We start from the raw sequence: 25,736 nt of genomic DNA on the forward strand, positions 1-25,736 counted from the left end.
TCTCCCTAAAACGGACGTGCCAAGATGCATATTTGGCCTGAGCAGTCGCAAATACTTTTATTAGTTTGATGCACAAGTGGCCCGTGCATGCGTTCATTTCGTATCTTGTAATGCTCTTCTGCTCACGCTGGCTTTACCGTAGTGCTTTCGCAATGCAGTGAAGCTTTATCATATATAAGTATTTGTCCTTTTGTTTGCCAGAAAGGGACGTGCCAAGACGCATATTTGGCCTGTGCAGTCGCAAATGCTTATATTTGTTTGATGCACAAGTGGCCTGTGTACGCGTTCATTTCGTATCATCTAATGCTCTTCTTCTCACGCTGGCTTTACCGCAGTGCTTTTTCGATGCAGTGAAGCTTGATCATATTTTAGTATTTGTCTTTTCGTTTGTCTGAGACGAACATGCCAAGATGCATATTTGGCCTGAGCAGTCGCAAATGCTTATATTTGTTTGATGCACAAGTGGCCTGTGTACGCGTTCATTTCGTATCATCGAATGCTCTTCTGCTCATGCTGGTTTTACCGCAGTGCTTTGGCGATGCAGTGAAGCCTAATCAGCTTTTGGTAATTGTAGTTTTGTCTCCCGGAAATGAACGTGCCAAGATGCATATTTGGCCTGAGCAGTCGCAAATAATTATATTTGTTTGATGCACAAGTGGCCTGTGCATGCGTTCATTTCGTATGTTGTAATGCTCTTCTGCTCACGCTGGCTTTACCGCAGTGCTTTTGCAATGCAGTGAAGCTTTATCATATATAAGTATTTGTCCTTTTGTTTGCCAGAAAGGGACGTGCCAAGACGCATATTTGGCCTGTGCAGTCGCAAATGCTTATATTTGTTTGATGCACAAGTGGCCTGTTCTTGCGTTCATTTCGTATCATGTTGTGCTTATCCGCTCACGCTGGCTTTACCGCTGTGAATTCCGCAATGCAGTGAAGCTTAGTCATCTTTCGGTAATTGTCTTTTTGTCTCTCTGAAACGGAGGTGCCAAGATGCATATTTGGCCTGAGCAGTCGCAAATGCTTATATTTGTTTGATGCACAAGTGGCCTGTTCTTGCGTTCATTTCGTATCATGTAATGCTCTTCTGCTCACGCTGGCTTTAGCGCAGTGCTTTTGCAATGCAGTGAAGCTTAATCATCTTTTGGTATGTGTCTTTTTGTCTCCCTGAAATGGACGTGCCAAGATGCGTATTTGGCCCGAGCAGTCGCAAATGCTTATATTTGTTTGATGCACAGGTGGCTTGTGCATGCGTTCATTTCGTATCATGTAATGCTCTTCTGTTCACGCTGGCTTTACCACAGTGCTTTTTCGATCCAGTGAAGCTTAATAATTTTTTGGTAATTGTCTTTTTGTCTCCCTAAAACGGACGTGCCAAGATGCATATTTGGCCTGAGCAGTCACAAATACTTATATTTGTTTGATGCACTAGTGGCCTGTGTATGCGTTCATTTCGTATCATGTAATGCTCTTCTGCTCACGCTGGCTTTACCGCAGTGCTTTCGCGATGCAGTGAAACTTGAATAAATTTAAGTATTTGTCTTTTTGTTTGCCTGAAACGGACGTGCCAAGATGCGTATTTGGCTCGAGCAGTCGCAAATGCTGATATTTGTTTGATGCACAAGTGGCTTGTGCATGCGTTCATTTCGTATCATGTAATGCTCTTCTGCTCATGCTGGCTTTACCGCCGTGCTGTTTCGATGCAGTGAAGCTTGATGATATTTTAGTATTTGTCCTTTTGTTTGCCTGAAACGGACGTGCCAAGATGCATATTTGGCCTGAGCAGTCGCGAATGCTTATATTTGTTTGATGCAAAAGTGGCCTGTGCATGCGTTAATTCCGTATCATGTAATGCTTTTCTGCTCACGGTGGCTTTACCGCAGTGCTTTCGTGATGCAGTGAAGCTTAATCATCTTTTGGTAATTATCTTTTTGTCTCCATGAAACGGACGTGCCAAGATGCATATTTGGCCTGAGCTGTCGCAAATGCTTATATTTGTTTGATGCACAAGTGGCTTGTGCATTCGTTCATTTCGTATCATGTAATGCTCTTCTGTTCACGCTGGCTTTACCGCAGTGCTTTCGCGATGCAGTGAAGCTTGATCATATTTAAGTATTTGTCCTTTTGTTTGCCTGAAACGGACGTGCCAAGACGCATATTTAGCCTGAGCAGTCGCAAATGCTTATAATTGTTTCATGCACAAGTGGCCTGTGCATGCGTTATTCGTATCATGTAATGCCCTTCTGCTCACGCTGGCATTACCGCAGTGCTTTCGCGATGCAGTGAAGCTTGATCATTATTTAGTATTTGTCCTTTTGTTTGCCTGAAACGGACGTGCCAAGATGCATATTTGGCCTGAGCAGTCGCAAATGCTTATATTTGTTTGATGCACAAGTGGCCTGTGCATGCGTTCGTTTCGTATCATGTAATGCTCTTCTGCTCACGCTGGCTTTAGCGCAGTGCTTTTGCGATGCAGTGAAGCTTAATCATCTTTTGGTATGTGTCTTTTTATCTCCCTGAAATGGACGTGCCAAGATGCATATTGGCCTGAGCAGTCGCTAATACTTATATTTTTTTGATGCACAAGTGGCGTGGGCTTGCGTTCATTTCGTATGATGTAATGCTCTTGTGCTCAAGCTGGCTTTACCGCAGTGCTTTTGTGATGCAGTGAAGCTTAATCATATATAAGTATTTGTCCTTTTGTTTGCCAGAAAGGGACGTGCCAAAATGCATATTTGGCCTGTGCAGTCGCAAATGCTTATATTTGTTTGATGCACAAGTGGCCTGTTCTTGCGTTCATTTCGTATCATGTAATGCTTTTCCGCTCACGCTGGCTGTACCACTGTGAATTTCGCGATGCAGTGAAGCTTAGTCATCTTTCGGTAATTGTCTTTTTGTCTCTCTGAAACGGACGTGCCAAGATGCATATTTGGCCTGAGCAGTCGCAAATGCTTATATTTGTTTGATGCACAAGTGGCCTGTGCATGCGTTCGTTTCGTATCATGTAATGCTCTTCTGCTCACGCTGGCTTTAGCGCATGGCTTTTGCAATGCAGTGAAGCTTAATCATCTTTTGGTATGTGTCTTTTTGTCTCCCTGAAATGGACGTGCCAAGATGCATATTGGCCTGAGCAGTCTCAAATACTTTTTTTTGATGCACAAGTGGCGTGGGCTTGAGTTCATCTCGTATGATGTAATGCTCTTGTGCTCAAGCTGGCTTTACCGCAGTGCTTTTGTGATGCAGTGAAGCTTGATCATATTTAAGTATTTGTCCTTTTGTTTGCCTGAAACGGACGTGCCAACATGCATATTTGGCCTGTGCAGTCGCAAATGCATATATTTGTTTGATGCAAAAGTGGCCTGTGCATGCGTTAATTTCGTATCATGTAATGCTTTTCTGCTCACGGTGGCTTTACCGCATTGCTTTCGCGATGCAGTGAAGCCTAATCATGTTTTGGTAATTGTCTTTTTGTCTCCATGAAACGGACATGCCAAGATGCATATTGGGCCCGAGCAGTCGCAAACGCTTATATTTGTTTGATGCACAAGTGGCTTGTGCATGCGTTCATTTCGTATCATGTAATGCTCTTTTGTTCACGCTGGCTTTACCGCAGTGCTTTTGTGATCCAGTGAAGCTTAATAATTTATTGGTAATTGTCTTTTTGTCTCCCTAAAACGGATGTGCCAAGATGCATATTTGGCCTGAGCAGTCGCAAATACTTATATTTGTTTGATGCACAAGTGGCCTGTGCATGCGTTCAATTCGTATCTTGTAATGCTCTTCTGCTCACGCTGGCTTTACCGTAGTGTTTTTGCAATGCAGTGAAGCTTGATCATATTTAAGTATTTGTCCTTTTGTTTGCCAGAAACGGACGTGCCAAGATGCATATTTGGCCTGTGCAGTCGCAAATGCTTATATTTGTTTGATGCACAAGTGGCCTGTTCTTGCGTTCATTTCGTATCATGGAATGCTTTTCTGCTCACGCTGGCTTTACCGCAGTGAATTTCGCGATGCAGTGAAGCTTGGCATCTTTCCGTAATTGTCTTATTGTCTCCCTGAAACGGACGTGCTAAGATGCATATTTAGCCTGAGCAGTCGCAAATGCTTATAATTGTTTCATGCACAAGTGGATTGTGCATGCGTTCAATTCGTATCATGTAATGCCCTTCTGCTCACGCTGGCATTACCGCACTGCTTTTGCGATGCAGTGAAGCTTGAATAAATTTAAGTATTTGTCTTTTTGTTTGCCTGAAACGGACGTGCCAAGATGCGTATTTGGCCCGAGCAGTCGCAAATGCTTATATTCGTTTGATGCACAAGTGGCTTGTGCATGCGTTCATTTCGTATCATGTAATGCTCTTCTGCTCATGCTGGCTTTACCGCCGTGCTGTTTCGATGCAGTGAAGCTTGATGATATTTTAGTATTTGTCCTTTTGTTTGCCTGAAACGGACGTGCCAAGATGCATATTTGGCCTGAGCAGTCGCGAATGCTTATATTTGTTTGATGCAAAAGTGGCCTGTGCATGCGTTAATTCCGTATCATGTAATGCTTTTCTGCTCACGGTGGCTTTACCGCAGTGCTTTCGTGATGCAGTGAAGCTTAATCATCTTTTGGTAATTATCTTTTTGTCTCCATGAAACGGACGTGCCAAGATGCATATTTGGCCTGAGCTGTCGCAAATGCTTATATTTGTTTGATGCACAAGTGGCTTGTGCATTCGTTCATTTCGTATCATGTAATGCTCTTCTGTTCACGCTGGCTTTACCGCAGTGCTTTCGCGATGCAGTGAAGCTTGATCATATTTAAGTATTTGTCCTTTTGTTTGCCTGAAACGGACGTGCCAAGACGCATATTTAGCCTGAGCAGTCGCAAATGCTTATAATTGTTTCATGCACAAGTGGCCTGTGCATGCGTTATTCGTATCATGTAATGCCCTTCTGCTCACGCTGGCATTACCGCAGTGCTTTCGCGATGCAGTGAAGCTTGATCATTATTTAGTATTTGTCCTTTTGTTTGCCTGAAACGGACGTGCCAAGATGCATATTTGGCCTGAGCAGTCGCAAATGCTTATATTTGTTTGATGCACAAGTGGCCTGTGCATGCGTTCGTTTCGTATCATGTAATGCTCTTCTGCTCACGCTGGCTTTAGCGCAGTGCTTTTGCGATGCAGTGAAGCTTAATCATCTTTTGGTATGTGTCTTTTTATCTCCCTGAAATGGACGTGCCAAGATGCATATTGGCCTGAGCAGTCGCTAATACTTATATTTTTTTGATGCACAAGTGGCGTGGGCTTGCGTTCATTTCGTATGATGTAATGCTCTTGTGCTCAAGCTGGCTTTACCGCAGTGCTTTTGTGATGCAGTGAAGCTTAATCATATATAAGTATTTGTCCTTTTGTTTGCCAGAAAGGGACGTGCCAAAATGCATATTTGGCCTGTGCAGTCGCAAATGCTTATATTTGTTTGATGCACAAGTGGCCTGTTCTTGCGTTCATTTCGTATCATGTAATGCTTTTCCGCTCACGCTGGCTGTACCACTGTGAATTTCGCGATGCAGTGAAGCTTAGTCATCTTTCGGTAATTGTCTTTTTGTCTCTCTGAAACGGACGTGCCAAGATGCATATTTGGCCTGAGCAGTCGCAAATGCTTATATTTGTTTGATGCACAAGTGGCCTGTGCATGCGTTCGTTTCGTATCATGTAATGCTCTTCTGCTCACGCTGGCTTTAGCGCATGGCTTTTGCAATGCAGTGAAGCTTAATCATCTTTTGGTATGTGTCTTTTTGTCTCCCTGAAATGGACGTGCCAAGATGCATATTGGCCTGAGCAGTCTCAAATACTTTTTTTTGATGCACAAGTGGCGTGGGCTTGAGTTCATCTCGTATGATGTAATGCTCTTGTGCTCAAGCTGGCTTTACCGCAGTGCTTTTGTGATGCAGTGAAGCTTGATCATATTTAAGTATTTGTCCTTTTGTTTGCCTGAAACGGACGTGCCAAGATGCATATTTGGCCTGTGCAGTCGCAAATGCATATATTTGTTTGATGCAAAAGTGGCCTGTGCATGCGTTAATTTCGTATCATGTAATGCTTTTCTGCTCACGGTGGCTCTACCGCATTGCTTTCGCGATGCAGTGAAGCCTAATCATGTTTTGGTAATTGTCTTTTTGTCTCCATGAAACGGACATGCCAAGATGCATATTGGGCCCGAGCAGTCGCAAACGCTTATATTTGTTTGATGCACAAGTGGCTTGTGCATGCGTTCATTTCGTATCATGTAATGCTCTTTTGTTCACGCTGGCTTTACCGCAGTGCTTTTGTGATCCAGTGAAGCTTAATAATTTATTGGTAATTGTCTTTTTGTCTCCCTAAAACGGATGTGCCAAGATGCATATTTGGCCTGAGCAGTCGCAAATACTTATATTTGTTTGATGCACAAGTGGCCTGTGCATGCGTTCAATTCGTATCTTGTAATGCTCTTCTGCTCACGCTGGCTTTACCGTAGTGTTTTTGCAATGCAGTGAAGCTTGATCATATTTAAGTATTTGTCCTTTTGTTTGCCAGAAACGGACGTGCCAAGATGCATATTTGGCCTGTGCAGTCGCAAATGCTTATATTTGTTTGATGCACAAGTGGCCTGTTCTTGCGTTCATTTCGTATCATGTAATGCTTTTCTGCTCACGCTGGCTTTACCGCAGTGAATTTCGCGATGCAGTGAAGCTTGGCATCTTTCCGTAATTGTCTTATTGTCTCCCTGAAACGGACGTGCTAAGATGCATATTTAGCCTGAGCAGTCGCAAATGCTTATAATTGTTTCATGCACAAGTGGATTGTGCATGCGTTCAATTCGTATCATGTAATGCCCTTCTGCTCACGCTGGCATTACCGCACTGCTTTTGCGATGCAGTGAAGCTTGAATAAATTTAAGTATTTGTCTTTTTGTTTGCCTGAAACGGACGTGCCAAGATGCGTATTTGGCCCGAGCAGTCGCAAATGCTTATATTCGTTTGATGCACAGGTGGCTTGTGCATGCGTTCATTTCGTATCATTTAAACGTAAACATTTTGACAGCAATCTGTCTGGCTAAGTGAACAGCTCTCGAGAGTCCTAGGAAAAGCCGGGGTCACGGTAATCCATAAACCTGTTTCGACGCTCGCTCGCTTGCTACCGCGGCCGAAAGACCGACCTCTGAGGGAGCTACACCCGGGCGTTGTCTACAAAGTGTCGTGTTCTGGGTGTCCAGCCTGCTACATAGGCGAGAGCAAGTGTTTCCCGGAAAGAATGCGCCAACACAAGAACGACGTCAGGAAGATGGAAGTGCAACGTAGCGCTCTGGCGGAGCACTGCGAGAAGCACGACCATAAAATTGACTTAGACGGCGCTTCTGTTATTGAAACAGAACGGAATTTGGGAAAGAGGCTCTTGCTCGAGTCTTGGCACATTCAGCATACGCCTGCCAACATGAACCACTCGCTGGGAACAATGCCTTCGGTGTACGTTCACGGTCTCCGAAACGTGGTGGAAAGAGAAAGCCGGAGCCGGGGTGAGAGAACACGACGCGACGACACTTCGATGACCAAGACAGTCACCCCCTGAGGAAGGGACCGAGTCGGTCTCGAAACGTCGGACTCTATTTGAACTGTGGCTGGAGCAATTTCAATTTCGTATCATGTAATGCTCTTCTGTTCACGCTGGCTTTACCACAGTGCTTTTTCGATCCAGTGAAGCTTAATAATTTTTTGGTAATTGTCTTCTTGTCTCCCTAAAACGGACGTGCCAAGATGCATATTTGGCCTGAGCAGTCGCAAATACTTTTATTAGTTTGATGCACAAGTGGCCCGTGCATGCGTTCATTTCGTATCTTGTAATGCTCTTCTGCTCACGCTGGCTTTACCGTAGTGCTTTCGCAATGCAGTGAAGCTTGATCATATTTAAGTATTTGTCCTTTTGTTTGCCAGAAACGGACGTGCCAAGATGCATATTTGGCCTGTGCAGTCGCAAATGCTTATATTTGTTTGATGCACAAGTGGCCTGTGTATGCGTTCATTTCGTATCATGTAATGCTCTTCTGCTCACGCTGGCTTTACCGAAGTGCTTTCGCGATGCAGTGAAGCTTGAATAAATTTAAGTATTTGTCTTTTTGTTTGCCTGAAACGGACGTGCAGAGATGCGTATTTGGCTCGAGCAGTCGCAAATGCTTATGTTTGTTTGATGCACAAGTGGCTTGTGCATGCGTTCATTTCGTATCATGTAATGCTCTTCTGCTCATGCTGGCTTTACCGCAGTGCTGTTTCGATGCAGTGAAGCTTGATGATATTTTAGTATTTGTCCTTTTCTTTGCCTGAAACGGACGTGCCAAGATGCATATTTGGCCTGAGCAGTCGCGAATGCTTATATTTGTTTGATGCAAAAGTGGCCTGTGCATGCGTTAATTTCGTATCATGTAATGCTTTTCTGCTCACGGTGGCTTTACCGCAGTGCTTTTTCGATGCAGTGAAGCTTGATCATATTTTAGTATTTGTCTTTTCGTTTGTCTGAGACGAACATGCCAAGATGCATATTTGGCCTGAGCAGTCGCAAATGCTTATATTTGTTTGATGCACAAGTGGCCTGTGTATGCGTTCATTTCGTATCATCGAATGCTCTTCTGCTCATGCTGGTTTTACCGCAGTGCTTTGGCGATGCAGTGAAGCCTAATCAGCTTTTGGTAATTGTAGTTTTGTCTCCCGGAAATGAACGTGCCAAGATGCATATTTGGCCTGAGCAGTCGCAAATAATTATATTTGTTTGATGCACAAGTGGCCTGTGCATGCGTTCATTTCGTATGTTGTAATGCTCTTCTGCTCACGCTGGCTTTACCGCAGTGCTTTTGCAATGCAGTGAAGCTTGATCATATATAAGTATTTGTCCTTTTGTTTGCCAGAAAGGGACGTGCCAAGATGCATATTTGGCCTGTGCAGTCGCAAATGCTTATATTTGTTTGATGCACAAGTGGCCTGGGCATGCGTTCATTTTGTACCATGTAGTGCTCTTCTGCTCATGCTGGCTTTACCGCAGTGCTCTTTCAATGCAGTGAAGCCTAATCATTTCTTGGTAATTGTTTTTTGTCTCCTTGAAACGGACATGTCAAGATGCATATTTGGCCTGAGCAGTCGCAAATGCTTATATTTGATTGATGCACAAGTGGCCTGTGCATGCGTTCATTTCGTATCATGAATGCTCTTCTGCTCACGCTGGCATTACCGCAGTGCTTTTGCGATGCAAAGAAGCTTGATCACATTTAAGTATTTGTCCTTTTGTTTGCCTGAAATGGACGTGCCAAGATGCATATTTGGCTTGAGCAGCCGCAAATGCCTATCTTTGTTTGATGCGCAAGTCGCCTGGGCTTGCGTTCATTTCGTATCATCTAATGCTCTTCTGCTCACGCTGGCTTTACCGCAGTGCTTTTTTGATGCAGTGAAGCTTGATCATATTTTAGTATTTGTCTTTTCGTTTGTCTGAGACGGACATGCCAAGATGCATATTTGGCCTGAGCAGTCGCAAATACTTATATTTGTTTGATGCACAAGTGGCCTGTGCATGCGTTCATTTCGTGTGTTGTAATGCTCTCCTGCTCACGCTGGCTTTACCGCAGTGCTTTTGCAATGCAGTGAAGCTTGATCATATATAAGTATTTGTCCTTTTGTTTGCCAGAAAGGGACGTGCCAAGATGCATATTTGGCCTGTGCAGTCGCAAATGCTTATATTTGTTTGATGCACAAGTGGCCTGTTCTTGCGTTCATTTCGTATCATGTAAAACTTATCCGCTCACGCTGGCTTTACCGCTGTGAATTTCGCAATGCAGTGAAGCTTAGTCGTCTTTCGGTGATTGTCTTTTTGTCTCTCTGAAACGGACGTGCCAAGATGCATATTTGGCCTGAGCAGTCGCAAATGCTTATATTTGTTTGATGCACAAGTGGCCTGTGCATGCGTTCGTTTCGTATCATGTAATGCTCTTCTGCTCACGCTGGCTTTAGCGCAGTGCTTTTGCGATGCAGTGAAGCTTAATCATCTTTTGGTATGTGTCTTTTTGTCTCCCTGAAATGGACGTGCCAAGATGCATATTGGCCTGAGCAGTCGCTAATACTTATATTTTTTGATGCACAAGTGGCGTGGGCTTGCGTTCATTTCGTGTAATGTAATGCTCTTGTGCTCAAGCTGGCTTTACCGCAGTGCTTTTGTGATGCAGTGAAGCTTGATCATATTTAAGTATTTGTCCTTTTGTTTGCCTGAAACGGACGTGCCAAGATGCATATTTGGCCTGTGCAGTCGCAAATGCTTATATTTGTTTGATGCAAAAGTGGCCTGTGCATGCGTTAATTTCGTATCATGTAATGCTTTTCTGCTCACGGTGGCTTTACCGCAGTGCTTTCGCGATGCAGTGAAGCCTAATCATGTTTTGGTAATTGTCTTTTTGTCTCCATGAAACAGACATGTCAAGATGCATATTGGGCCCGAGCAGTCGCAAACGCTTATATTTCTTTGATGCACAAGTGGCCTGTGCATGCGTTCATTTCGTATATTGTAATGCTCTTCTGCTCACGCTGGCTTTACCGTAGTGTTTTTGCAATGCTGTGAAGCTTGATCATATTTAAGTATTTGTCCTTTTGTTTGCCAGAAACGGACGTGCTAAGATGCATATTTGGCCTGAGCAGTCGCAAATGCCTATATTTTTTGATGCACAAGTGGCCTGTGCTTGCGTTCATTTCGTATCATGTTCTGCTCATGCTCTTCTGCTCATGTTGGCTTTACCACAGTGCTTTCGTGATGCAGTGAAGCTTAATCGTCTTTTGGTAATTGTCTTTTTGTCTCTCTGAAACAGACGTGCCAAGATGCATATTTGGCCTGAGCTGTCGCAAATGCTTATATTTGTTTGATGCACAAGTGGCCTGTGCATGCGTTCATTTCGTATCATGTAATGCTCTTAGCTCACGCTGGCTTAACCGCAGTACTTTTGCGATGCAGTGAAGCTTGATCATATTTAAGTATTTATCCTTTTGTTTGCCTGAAACGGACATGCCAAGATGCATATGTGGCCTGAGCAGTCGCAAATGCTTATATTTGTTTGATGCACAACTGGCCTGTGCATACGTTCATTTCGTATCATGTAATGCTTTTCTGCTCACGCTAGGTTTACCGCAGTGCTTTTGCAATGCAGTGAAGCTTATTCATCTTTTGGTATGTGTCTTTTTGTCTCCCTGAAATGGACGTGCCAAGATGCATATTGGCCTGAGCAGTCTCAAATACTTTTTTTTGATGCACAAGTGGCGTGGGCTTGAGTTCATCTCGTATGATGTAATTCTCTTGTGCTCAAGCTGGCTTTACCGCAGTGCTTTTGTGATGCAGTGAAGCTTGATCATATTTAAGTATTTGTCCTTTTGTTTGCCTGAAACGGACGTGCCAAGATGCATATTTGGCCTGTGCAGTCGTAAATGCTTATATTTGTTTGATGCACAAGTGGCCTGTTCTTGCGTTCATTTCGTATCATGTAATGCTCTTCTGCTCACGCTGGCTTTAGCGCAGTGGTTTTGCAATGCAGTGAAGCTTAATCATCTTTTGGTATGTGTCTTTTTGTCTCCCTGAAATGGACGTGCCAAGATGCGTATTTGGCCCGAGCAGTCGCAAATGCTTATATTTGTTTGATGCACAGGTGGCTTGTGCATGCGTTCATTTCGTATCATGTAATGCTCTTCTGTTCACGCTGGCTTTACCACAGTGCTTTTTCGATCCAGTGAAGCTTAATAATTTTTTGGTAATTGTCTTTTTGTCTCACTAAAACGGACGTGCCAAGATGCATATTTGTATTGAGCAGTCACAAATACTTATATTTGTTTGATGCACTAGTGGCCTGTGTATGCGTTCATTTCGTATCATGTAATGCTCTTCTGCTCACGCTGGCTTTACCGCAGTGCTTTCGCGATGCAGTGAAACTCGAATAAATTTAAGTATTTGTCTTTTTGTTTGCCTGAAACGGACGTGCCAAGATGCGTATTTGGCTCGAGCAGTCGCAAATGCTGATATTTGTTTGATGCACAAGTGGCTTGTGCATGCGTTCATTTCGTATCATGTAATGCTCTTCTGCTCATGCTGGCTTTACCGCCGTGCTGTTTCGATGCAGTGAAGCTTGATGATATTTTAGTATTTGTCCTTTTGTTTGCCTGAAACGGACGTGCCAAGATGCATATTTGGCCTGAGCAGTCGCGAATGCTTATATTTGTTTGATGCAAAAGTGGCCTGTGCATGCGTTAATTTCGTATCATGTAATGCTTTTCTGCTCACGGTGGCTTTACCGCAGTGCTTTCGCGATGCAGTGAAGCTTAATCATCTTTTGGTAATTATCTTTTTGTCTCCATGAAACGGACGTGCCAAGATGCATATTTGGCCTGAGCAGTCGCAAATGCTTATATTTGTTTGATGCACAAGTGGCCTGTGCATGCGTTCATTTCGTATCATGTAATGCTCTTCTGCTCACGCTGGCATTACCGCAGTGCTTTTGCGATGCAGTGAAGCTTGATCAAATTTAAGTATTTGTCCTTTTGTTTGCCTGAAATGGACGTGCCAAAATGCATATTTGGCTTGAGCAGCCGCAAATGCCTATCTTTGTTAGATGCGCAAGTGGCCTGGGCTTGCGTTCATTTCGTATCATCTAATGCTCTTCTGCTCACGCTGGCTTTACCGCAGTGCTTTTTCGATGCAGTGAAGCTTGATCATATTTTAGTATTTGTCTTTTCGTTTGTCTGAGACGAACATGCCAAGATGCATATTTGGCCTGAACAGTCGCAAATGCTTATATTTGTTTGATGCACAAGTGGCCTGTGTATGCGTTCATTTCGTATCATCGAATGCTCTTCTGCTCATGCTGGTTTTACCGCAGTGCTTTGGCGATGCAGTGAAGCCTAATCAGCTTTTGGTAATTGTAGTTTTGTCTCCCGGAAATGAACGTGCCAAGATGCATATTTGGCCTGAGCAGTCGCAAATAATTATATTTGTTTGATGCACAAGTGGCCTGTGCATGCGTTCATTTCGTATGTTGTAATGCTCTTCTGCTCACGCTGGCTTTACCGCAATGCTTTTTCGATGCAGTGAAGCTTGATCATATTTTAGTATTTGTCTTTTCGTTTGTCTGAGACGGACATGCCAAGATGCATATTTGGCCTGAGCAGTCGCAAATACTTATATTTGTTTGATGCACAAGTGGCCTGTGCATGCGTTCATTTCGTGTGTTGTAATGCTCTCCTGCTCACGCTGGCTTTACCGCAGTGCTTTTGCAATGCAGTGAAGCTTGATTATATATAAGTATTTGTCCTTTTGTTTGCCAGAAAGGGACGTGCCAAGATGCATATTTGGCCTGTGCAGTCGCAAATGCTTATATTTGTTTGATGCACAAGTGGCCTGTTCTTGCGTTCATTTCGTATCATGTAAAACTTATCCGCTCACGCTGGCTTTACCGCTGTGAATTTCGCAATGCAGTGAAGCTTAGTCGTCTTTCGGTGATTGTCTTTTTGTCTCTCTGAAACGGACGTGCCAAGATGCATATTTGGCCTGAGCAGTCGCAAATGCTTATATTTGTTTGATGCACAAGTGGCCTGTGCATGCGTTAGTTTCGTATCATGTAATGCTCTTCTGCTCACGCTGGCTTTAGCGCAGTGCTTTTGCGATGCAGTGAAGCTTAATCATCTTTTGGTATGTGTCTTTTTGTCTCCCTGAAATGGACGTGCCAAGATGCATATTGGCCTGAGCAGTCGCTAACACTTATATTTTTTGATGCACAAGTGGCGTGGGCTTGCGTTCATTTCGTGTAATGTAATGCTCTTGTGCTCAAGCTGGCTTTACCGCAGTGCTTTTGTGATGCAGTGAAGCTTGATCATATTTAAGTATTTGTCCTTTTGTTTGCCTGAAACGGACGTGCCAAGATGCATATTTGGCCTGTGCAGTCGCAAATGCTTATATTTGTTTGATGCAAAAGTGGCCTGTGCATGCGTTAATTTCGTATCATGTAATGCTTTTCTGCTCACGGTGGCTTTACCGCAGTGCTTTCGCGATGCAGTGAAGCCTAGTCATGTTTTGGTAATTGTCTTTTTGTCTCCATGAAACAGACATGCCAAGATGCATATTGGGCCCGAGCAGTCGCAAACGCTTATATTTCTTTGATGCACAAGTGGCCTGTGCATGCGTTCATTTCGTGTCTTGTAATGCTCTTCTGCTCACGCTGGCTTTACCGTAGTGTTTTTGCAATGCTGTGAAGCTTGATCATATTTAAGTATTTGTCCTTTTGTTTGCCAGAAACGGACGTGCTAAGATGCATATTTGGCCTGAGCAGTCGCAAATGCCTATATTTTTTGATGCACAAGTGGCCTGTGCTTGCGTTCATTTCGTATCATGTTCTGCTCATGCTCTTCTGCTCATGTTGGCTTTACCACAGTGCTTTCGTGATGCAGTGAAGCTTAATCGTCTTTTGGTAATTGTCTTTTTGTCTCTCTGAAACAGACGTGCCAAGATGCATATTTGGCCTGAGCTGTCGCAAATGCTTATATTTGTTTGATGCACAAGTGGCCTGTGCATGCGTTCATTTCGTATCATGTAATGCTCTTAGCTCACGCTGGCTTAACCGCAGTACTTTTGCGATGCAGTGAAGCTTGATCATATTTAAGTATTTATCCTTTTGTTTGCCTGAAACGGACATGCCAAGATGCATATGTGGCCTGAGCAGTCGCAAATGCTTATATTTGTTTGATGCACAACTGGCCTGTGCATACGTTCATTTCGTATCATGTAATGCTTTTCTGCTCACGCTAGGTTTACCGCAGTGCTTTTGCAATGCAGTGAAGCTTAATCATCTTTTGGTATGTGTCTTTTTGTCTCCCTGAAATGGACGTGCCAAGATGCATATTGGCCTGAGCAGTCTCAAATACTTTTTTTTGATGCACAAGTGGCGTGGGCTTGAGTTCATCTCGTATGATGTAATGCTCTTGTGCTCAAGCTGGCTTTACCGCAGTGCTTTTGTGATGCAGTGAAGCTTGATCATATTTAAGTATTTGTCCTTTTGTTTGCCTGAAACGGACGTGCCAAGATGCGTATTTGGCCCGAGCAGTCGCAAATGCTTATATTTGTTTGATGCACAGGTGGCTTGTGCATGCGTTCATTTCGTATCATGTAATGCTCTTCTGTTCACGCTGGCTTTACCACAGTGCTTTTTCGATCCAGTGAAGCTTAATAATTTTTTGGTAATTGTCTTTTTGTCTCCCTAAAACGGACGTGCCAAGATGCATATTTGGCCTGAGCAGTCACAAATACTTATATTTGTTTGATGCACTAGTGGCCTGTGTATGCGTTCATTTCGTATCATGTAATGCTCTTCTGCTCACGCTGGCTTTACCGCAGTGCTTTCGCGATGCAGTGAAACTCGAATAAATTTAAGTATTTGTCTTTTTGTTTGCCTGAAACGGACGTGCCAAGATGCGTATTTGGCTCGAGCAGTCGCAAATGCTGATATTTGTTTGATGCACAAGTGGCTTGTGCATGCGTTCATTTCGTATCATGTAATGCTCTTCTGCTCATGCTGGCTTTACCGCCGTGCTGTTTCGATGCAGTGAAGCTTGATGATATTTTAGTATTTGTCCTTTTGTTTGCCTGAAACGGACGTGCCAAGATGCATATTTGGCCTGAGCAGTCGCGAATGCTTATATTTGTTTGATGCAAAAGTGGCCTGTGCATGCGTTAATTTCGTATCATGTAATGCTTTTCTGCTCACGGTGGCTTTACCGCAGTGCTTTCGCGATGCAGTGAAGCTTAATCATCTTTTGGTAATTATCTTTTTGTCTCCATGAAACGGACGTGCCAAGATGCATATTTGGCCTGAGCAGTCGCAAATGCTTATATTTGTTTGATGCACAAGTGGCCTGTGCATGCGTTCATTTCGTATCATGTAATGCTCTTCTGCTCACGCTGGCATTACCGCAGTGCTTTTGCGATGCAGTGAAGCTTGATCAAATTTAAGTATTTGTCCTTTTGTTTGCCTGAAATGGACGTGCCAAAATGCATATTTGGCTTGAGCAGCCGCAAATGCCTATCTTTGTTAGATGCGCAAGTGGCCTGGGCTTGCGTTCATTTCGTATCATCTAATGCTCTTCTGCTCACGCTGGCTTTACCGCAGTGCTTTTTCGATGCAGTGAAGCTTGATCATATTTTAGTATTTGTCTTTTCGTTTGTCTGAGACGAACATGCCAAGATGCATATTTGGCCTGAGCAGTCGCAAATGCTTATATTTGTTTGATGCACAAGTGGCCTGTGTATGCGTTCATTTCGTATCATCGAATGCTCTTCTGCTCATGCTGGTTTTACCGCAGTGCTTTGGCGATGCAGTGAAGCCTAATCAGCTTTTGGTAATTGTAGTTTTGTCTCCCGGAAATGAACGTGCCAAGATGCATATTTGGCCTGAGCAGTCGCAAATAATTATATTTGTTTGATGCACAAGTGGCCTGTGCATGCGTTCATTTCGTATGTTGTAATGCTCTTCTGCTCACGCTGGCTTTACCGCAGTGCTTTTGCAATGCAGTGAAGCTTGATCATATATAAGTATTTGTCCTTTTGTTTGCCAGAAAGGGACGTGCCAAGATGCATATTTGGCCTGTGCAGTCGCAAATGCTTATATTTGTTTGATGCACAAGTGGCCTGGGCATGCGTTCATTTTGTACCATGTAGTGCTCTTCTGCTCATGCTGGCTTTACCGCAGTGCTCTTTCAATGCAGTGAAGCCTAATCATTTCTTGGTAATTGTTTTTTGTCTCCTTGAAACGGACATGTCAAGATGCATATTTGGCCTGAGCAGTCGCAAATGCTTATATTTGATTGATGCACAAGTGGCCTGTGCATGCGTTCATTTCGTATCATGAATGCTCTTCTGCTCACGCTGGCATTACCGCAGTGCTTTTGCGATGCAGTGAAGCTTGATCAAATTTAAGTATTTGTCCTTTTGTTTTCCTGAAATGGACGTGCCAAGATGCATATTTGGCTTGAGCAGCCGCAAATGCCTATCTTTGTTTTATGCGCAAGTCGCCTGGGCTTGCGTTCATTTCGTATCATCTAATGCTCTTCTGCTCACGCTGGCTTTACCGCAGTGCTTTTTCGATGCAGTGAAGCTTGATCATATTTTAGTATTTGTCTTTTCGTTTGTCTGAGACGGACATGCCAAGATGCATATTTGGCCTGAGCAGTCGCAAATACTTATATTTGTTTGATGCACAAGTGGCCTGTGCATGCGTTCATTTCGTGTGTTGTAATGCTCTCCTGCTCACGCTGGCTTTACCGCAGTGCTTTTGCAATGCAGTGAAGCTTGATCATATATAAGTATTTGTCCTTTTGTTTGCCAGAAAGGGACGTGCCAAGATGCATATTTGGCCTGTGCAGTCGCAAATGCTTATATTTGTTTGATGCACAAGTGGCCTGTTCTTGCGTTCATTTCGTATCATGTAAAACTTATCCGCTCACGCTGGCTTTACCGCTGTGAATTTCGCAATGCAGTGAAGCTTAGTCATCTTTCGGTAATTGTCTTTTTGTCTCTCTGAAACGGAGGTGCCAAGATGCATATTTGGCCTGAGCAGTCGCAAATGCTTATATTTGTTTGATGCACAAGTGGCCTGTGCATGTGTTCGTTTCGTACCATGTAATGCTCTTCTGCTCATGTTGGCTTTACCACAGTGCTTTCGTGATGCAGTGAAGCTTAATCGTCTTTTGGTAATTGTCTTTTTGTCTCTCTGAAACGGACGTGCCAAGATGCATATTTGGCCTGAGCTGTCGCAAATGCTTATATTTGTTTATGCACAAGTGGCTTGTGCATTCGTTCATTTCGTATCTTGTAATGCTCTTCTGTTCACGCTGGCTTTACCGCAGTGCTTTCGCGATGCAGTGAAGCTTGATCATATTTTAGTATTTGTCCTTTTGTTTGCCTGAAACGGACGTGCCAAGATGCATATTTAGCCTGAGCAGTCGCAAATGCTTATAATTGTTTCATGCACAAGTGGCCTGTGCATGCGTTATTCGTATCATGTAATGCCCTTCTGCTCACGCTGGCATTACCGCAGTGCTTTCGCGATGCAGTGAAGCTTGATCATTATTTAGTATTTGTCCTTTTGTTTGCCTGAAACGGACGTGCCAAGATGCATATTTGGCCTGAGCAGTCGCAAATGCTTATATTTGTTTGATGCACAAGTGGCCTGTGCATGCGTTCGTTTCGTATCATGTAATGCTCTTCTGCTCACGCTGGCTTTAGCGCAGTGCTGTTTCGATGCAGTGAAGCTTGATGATATTTTAGTATTTGTCCTTTTGTTTGCCTGAAACGGACGTGCCAAGATGCATATTTGGCCTGAGCAGTCGCGAATGCTTATATTTGTTTGCTGCAAAAGTGGCCTGTGCATGCGTTAATTTCGTATCATGTAATGCTTTTCTGCTCACGGTGGCTTTACCGCAGTGCTTTTTCGATGCAGTGAAGCTTGATCATATTTTAGTATTTGTCTTTTCGTTTGTCTGAGACGAACATGCCAAGATGCATATTTGGCCTGAGCAGTCGCAAATGCTTATATTTGTTTGATGCACAAGTGGCCTGTGTATGCGTTCATTTCGTATCATCGAATGCTCTTCTGCTCATGCTGGTTTTACCGCAGTGCTTTGGCGATGCAGTGAAGCCTAATCAGCTTTTGGTAATTGTAGTTTTGTCTCCCGGAAATGAACGTGCCAAGATGCATATTTGGCCTGAGCAGTCGCAAATAATTATATTTGTTCGATGCACAAGTGGCCTGTGCATGCGTTCATTTCGTATGTTGTAATGCTCTTCTGCTCACGCTGGCTTTACCGCAGTGCTTTTGCAATGCAGTGAAGCTTGATCATATATAAGTATTTGTCCTTTTGTTTGCCAGAAAGGGACGTGCCAAGATGCATATTTGGCCTGTGCAGTCGCAAATGCTTATATTTGTTTGATGCACAAGTGGCCTGTTCTTGCGTTCATTTCGTATCATGTAATACTTATCCGCTCACGCTGGCTTTACCGCTGTGAATTTCGCAATGCAGTGAAGCTTAGTCGTCTTTCGGTGATTGTCTTTTTGTCTCTCTGAAACGGACGTGCCAAGATGCATATTTGGCCTGAGCAGTCGCAAATGCTTATATTTGTTTGATGCACAAGTGGCCTGTGCATGCGTTCGTTTCGTATCATGTAATGCTCTTCTGCTCACGCTGGCTTTAGCGCACTGCTTTTGCGATGCAGTGAAGCTTAATCATCTTTTGGTATGTGTCTTTTTGCCTCCCTGAAATGGACGTGCCAAGATGCATATTTGCCTGAGCAGTCGCTAATACTTATATTTTTTGATGCACAAGTGGCCTGTGCATGCGTTCATTTCGTATCTTGTAATGCTCTTCTGCTCACGCTGGCTTTACCGTAGTGTTTTTGCAATGCAGTGAAGCTTGATCATATTTAAGTATTTATCCTTTTGTTTGCCTGAAACGGACATGCCAAGATGCAAATGTGGCCTGAGCAGTCGCAAATGCTTATATTTGTTTGATGCACAAGTGGCATGTGCATACGTTCATTTCGTATCATGTAATGCTTTTCTGCTCACGCTGGCTTTACCGCAGTGCTTTTGCGATGCAGTGAAGCTTAATCATCTTTTGGTATGTGTCTTTTTGTCTCCCTGAAATGGACGTCCCAAGATGCATAATGGCCTGAGGAGTCGCAAATACTTATATTTTTTGATGCACAAGTGGCGTGGGCATGCGTTCATTTCGTATGATGTAATTCTTTTGTGCTCACGCTGGCTTTACCGCAGTGCTTTCGCGATGCAGTGAAGCTTAATCATCTCTCAGTAATTGTTTTTCGTCTCCCTGAAATGGACAAGCCAAGATGCATATTTGGCCTGAGCAGTCGCAAATGCTTATAATTGATTGATGCACAAGTGGCCTGTGCATGCGTTCATTTCGTATCATGTAATGCTCTTCTGCTCACGCTGGATTTACCTCAGTGCTTTTGCGATGCAGTGACGCTTGATCAAATTTAAGTATTTGTCCTCTTGTTTGCCTGAAACGGACGTGCCAAGATGCATATTTGGCTTAAGCAGTCGCAAATGCCTATATTTGTTTGATGCGCAAGTGGCCTTGGCCTGCATTCAATTCGTATCATGTAATGCTCTTCTGCTCAACTGGCTCTACCGCAGTGCTTTTTCGATGCAGTTAAGCTTTATCATATTTAAGTATTTGTCTTTTTGTCTCCCTGAAACGGACGTGCCAAGATGCATATTTGGCCTGAGCAGTCGCAAATGCTTATCATTGTTTGACGCACAAGTGGCCTGGGCATGCGTTCCTTTCGTATCATGTAATGCTCTTCTGTTCACGCTGGCTTTACCGTAGTGTTTTTGCAATGCTGTGAAGCTTGATCATATTTAAGTATTTGTCCTTTTGTTTGCCAGAAACGGACGTGCTAAGATGCATATTTGGCCTGAGCAGTCGCAAATGCCTATATTTTTTGATGCACAAGTGGCCTGTGCTTGCGTTCATTTCGTATCATGTTCTGCTCATGCTCTTCTGCTCATGTTGGCTTTACCACAGTGCTTTCGTGATGCAGTGAAGCTTAATCGTCTTTTGGTAATTGTCTTTTTGTCTCTCTGAAACAGACGTGCCAAGATGCATATTTGGCCTGAGCTGTCGCAAATGCTTATATTTGTTTGATGCACAAGTGGCCTGTGCATGCGTTCATTTCGTATCATGTAATGCTCTTAGCTCACGCTGGCTTAACCGCAGTACTTTTGCGATGCAGTGAAGCTTGATCATATTTAAGTATTTATCCTTTTGTTTGCCTGAAACGGACATGCCAAGATGCATATGTGGCCTGAGCAGTCGCAAATGCTTATATTTGTTTGATGCACAACTGGCCTGTGCATACGTTCATTTCGTATCATGTAATGCTTTTCTGCTCACGCTAGGTTTACCGCAGTGCTTTTGCAATGCAGTGAAGCTTAATCATCTTTTGGTATGTGTCTTTTTGTCTCCCTGAAATGGACGTGCCAAGATGCATATTGGCCTGAGCAGTCTCAAATACTTTTTTTTGATGCACAAGTGGCGTGGGCTTGAGTTCATCTCGTATGATGTAATTCTCTTGTGCTCAAGCTGGCTTTACCGCAGTGCTTTTGTGATGCAGTGAAGCTTGATCATATTTAAGTATTTGTCCTTTTGTTTGCCTGAAACGGACGTGCCAAGATGCATATTTGGCCTGTGCAGTCGCAAATGCTTATATTTGTTTGATGCACAAGTGGCCTGTTCTTGCGTTCATTTCGTATCATGTAATGCTCTTCTGCTCACGCTGGCTTTAGCGCAGTGCTTTTGCAATGCAGTGAAGCTTAATCATCTTTTGGTATGTGTCTTTTTGTCTCCCTGAAATGGACGTGCCAAGATGCGTATTTGGCCCGAGCAGTCGCAAATGCTTATATTTGTTTGATGCACAGGTGGCTTGTGCATGCGTTCATTTCGTATCATGTAATGCTGTTCTGTTCACGCTGGCTTTACCACAGTGCTTTTTCGATCCAGTGAAGCTTAATAATTTTTTGGTAATTGTCTTTTTGTCTCCCTAAAACGGACGTGCCAAGATGCATATTTGGCCTGAGCAGTCACAAATACTTATATTTGTTTGATGCACTAGTGGCCTGTGTATGCGTTCATTTCGTATCATGTAATGCTCTTCTGCTCACGCTGGCTTTACCGCAGTGCTTTCGCGATGCAGTGAAACTCGAATAAATTTAAGTATTTGTCTTTTTGTTTGCCTGAAACGGACGTGCCAAGATGCGTATTTGGCTCGAGCAGTCGCAAATGCTGATATTTGTTTGATGCACAAGTGGCTTGTGCATGCGTTCATTTCGTATCATGTAATGCTCTTCTGCTCATGCTGGCTTTACCGCCGTGCTGTTTCGATGCAGTGAAGCTTGATGATATTTTAGTATTTGTCCTTTTGTTTGCCTGAAACGGACGTGCCAAGATGCATATTTGGCCTGAGCAGTCGCGAATGCTTATATTTGTTTGATGCAAAAGTGGCCTGTGCATGCGTTAATTTCGTATCATGTAATGCTTTTCTGCTCACGGTGGCTTTACCGCAGTGCTTTCGCGATGCAGTGAAGCTTAATCATCTTTTGGTAATTATCTTTTTGTCTCCATGAAACGGACGTGCCAAGATGCATATTTGGCCTGAGCAGTCGCAAATGCTTATATTTGTTTGATGCACAAGTGGCCTGTGCATGCGTTCATTTCGTATCATGTAATGCTCTTCTGCTCACGCTGGCATTACCGCAGTGCTTTTGCGATGCAGTGAAGCTTGATCAAATTTAAGTATTTGTCCTTTTGTTTGCCTGAAATGGACGTGCCAAAATGCATATTTGGCTTGAGCAGCCGCAAATGCCTATCTTTGTTAGATGCGCAAGTGGCCTGGGCTTGCGTTCATTTCGTATCATCTAATGCTCTTCTGCTCACGCTGGCTTTACCGCAGTGCTTTTTTCGATGCAGTGAAGCTTGATCATATTTTAGTATTTGTCTTTTCGTTTGTCTGAGACGAACATGCCAAGATGCATATTTGGCCTGAACAGTCGCAAATGCTTATATTTGTTTGATGCACAAGTGGCCTGTGTATGCGTTCATTTCGTATCATCGAATGCTCTTCTGCTCATGCTGGTTTTACCGCAGTGCTTTGGCGATGCAGTGAAGGCTAATCAGCTTTTGGTAATTGTAGTTTTGTCTCCCGGAAATGAACGTGCCAAGATGCATATTTGGCCTGAGCAGTCGCAAATAATTATATTTGTTTGATGCACAAGTGGCCTGTGCATGCGTTCATTTCGTATGTTGTAATGCTCTTCTGCTCACGCTGGCTTTACCGCAGTGCTTTTTCGATGCAGTGAAGCTTGATCATATTTTAGTATTTGTCTTTTCGTTTGTCTGAGACGGACATGCCAAGATGCATATTTGGCCTGAGCAGTCGCAAATACTTATATTTGTTTGATGCACAAGTGGCCTGTGCATGCGTTCATTTCGTGTGTTGTAATGCTCTCCTGCTCACGCTGGCTTTACCGCAGTGCTTTTGCAATGCAGTGAAGCTTGATCATATATAAGTATTTGTCCTTTTGTTTGCCAGAAAGGGACGTGCCAAGATGCATATTTGGCCTGTGCAGTCGCAAATGCTTATATTTGTTTGATGCACAAGTGGCCTGTTCTTGCGTTCATTTCGTATCATGTAAAACTTATCCGCTCACGCTGGCTTTACCGCTGTGAATTTCGCAATGCAGTGAAGCTTAGTCGTCTTTCGGTGATTGTCTTTTTGTCTCTCTGAAACGGACGTGCCAAGATGCATATTTGGCCTGAGCAGTCGCAAATGCTTATATTTGTTTGATGCACAAGTGGCCTGTGCATGCGTTCGTTTCGTATCATGTAATGCTCTTCTGCTCACGCTGGCTTTAGCGCAGTGCTTTTGCGATGCAGTGAAGCTTAATCATCTTTTGGTATGTGTCTTTTTGTCTCCCTGAAATGGACGTGCCAAGATGCATATTGGCCTGAGCAGTCGCTAATACTTATATTTTTTGATGCACAAGTGGCGTGGGCTTGCGTTCATTTCGTGTAATGTAATGCTCTTGTGCTCAAGCTGGCTTTACCGCAGTGCTTTTGTGATGCAGTGAAGCTTGATCATATTTAAGTATTTGTCCTTTTGTTTGCCTGAAACGGACGTGCCAAGATGCATATTTGGCCTGTGCAGTCGCAAATGCTTATATTTGTTTGATGCAAAAGTGGCCTGTGCATGCGTTAATTTCGTATCATGTAATGCTTTTCTGCTCACGGTGGCTTTACCGCAGTGCTTTCGCGATGCAGTGAAGCCTAATCATGTTTTGGTAATTGTCTTTTTGTCTCCATGAAACAGACATGCCAAGATGCATATTGGGCCCGAGCAGTCGCAAACGCTTATATTTCTTTGATGCACAAGTGGCCTGTGCATGCGTTCATTTCGTATCTTGTAATGCTCTTCTGCTCACGCTGGCTTTACCGTAGTGTTTTTGCAATGCTGTGAAGCTTGATCATATTTAAGTATTTGTCCTTTTGTTTGCCAGAAACGGACGTGCTAAGATGCATATTTGGCCTGAGCAGTCGCAAATGCCTATATTTTTTGATGCACAAGTGGCCTGTGCTTGCGTTCATTTCGTATCATGTTCTGGTCATGCTCTTCTGCTCATGTTGGCTTTACCACAGTGCTTTCGTGATGCAGTGAAGCTTAATCGTCTTTTGGTAATTGTCTTTTTGTCTCTCTGAAACAGACGTGCCAAGATGCATATTTGGCCTGAGCTGTCGCAAATGCTTATATTTGTTTGATGCACAAGTGGCCTGTGCATGCGTTCATTTCGTATCATGTAATGCTCTTAGCTCACGCTGGCTTAACCGCAGTACTTTTGCGATGCAGTGAAGCTTGATCATATTTAAGTATTTATCCTTTTGTTTGCCTGAAACGGACATGCCAAGATGCATATGTGGCCTGAGCAGTCGCAAATGCTTATATTTGTTTGATGCACAACTGGCCTGTGCATACGTTCATTTCGTATCATGTAATGCTTTTCTGCTCACGCTAGGTTTACCGCAGTGCTTTTGCAATGCAGTGAAGCTTAATCATCTTTTGGTATGTGTCTTTTTGTCTCCCTGAAATGGACGTGCCAAGATGCATATTGGCCTGAGCAGTCTCAAATACTTTTTTTTGATGCACAAGTGGCGTGGGCTTGAGTTCATCTCGTATGATGTAATGCTCTTGTGCTCAAGCTGGCTTTACCGCAGTGCTTTTGTGATGCAGTGAAGCTTGATCATATTTAAGTATTTGTCCTTTTTTTTGCCTGAAACGAACGTGCCAAGATGCATATTTGGCCTGTGCAGTCGCAAATGCTTATATTTGTTTGATGCACAAGTGGCCTGTTCTTGCGTTCATTTCGTATCATGTAATGCTCTTCTGCTCACGCTGGCTTTAGCGCAGTGCTTTTGCAATGCAGTGAAGCTTAATCATCTTTTGGTATGTGTCTTTTTGTCTCCCTGAAATGGACGTGCCAAGATGCGTATTTGGCCCGAGCAGTCGCAAATGCTTATATTTGTTTGATGCACAGGTGGCTTGTGCATGCGTTCATTTCGTATCATGTAATGCTCTTCTGTTCACGCTGGCTTTACCACAGTGCTTTTTCGATCCAGTGAAGCTTATTAATTTTTTGGTAATTGTCTTTTTGTCTCCCTAAAACGGACGTGCCAAGATGCATATTTGGCCTGAGCAGTCACAAATACTTATATTTGTTTGATGCACTAGTGGCCTGTGTATGCGTTCATTTCGTATCATGTAATGCTCTTCTGCTCACGCTGGCTTTACCGCAGTGCTTTCGCGATGCAGTGAAACTCGAATAAATTTAAGTATTTGTCTTTTTGTTTGCCTGAAACGGACGTGCCAAGATGCGTATTTGGCTCGAGCAGTCGCAAATGCTGATATTTGTTTGATGCACAAGTGGCTTGTGCATGCGTTCATTTCGTATCATGTAATGCTCTTCTGCTCATGCTGGCTTTACCGCCGTGCTGTTTCGATGCAGTGAAGCTTGATGATATTTTAGTATTTGTCCTTTTGTTTGCCTGAAACGGACGTGCCAAGATGCATAATTGGCCTGAGCAGTCGCGAATG

The sequence above is a fragment of the Rhipicephalus microplus genome, unplaced genomic scaffold, assembly GCF_043290135.1.
Source record: "Rhipicephalus microplus isolate Deutch F79 unplaced genomic scaffold, USDA_Rmic scaffold_31, whole genome shotgun sequence".
Taxonomy (NCBI): Eukaryota; Metazoa; Arthropoda; class Arachnida; order Ixodida; family Ixodidae; genus Rhipicephalus; species Rhipicephalus microplus.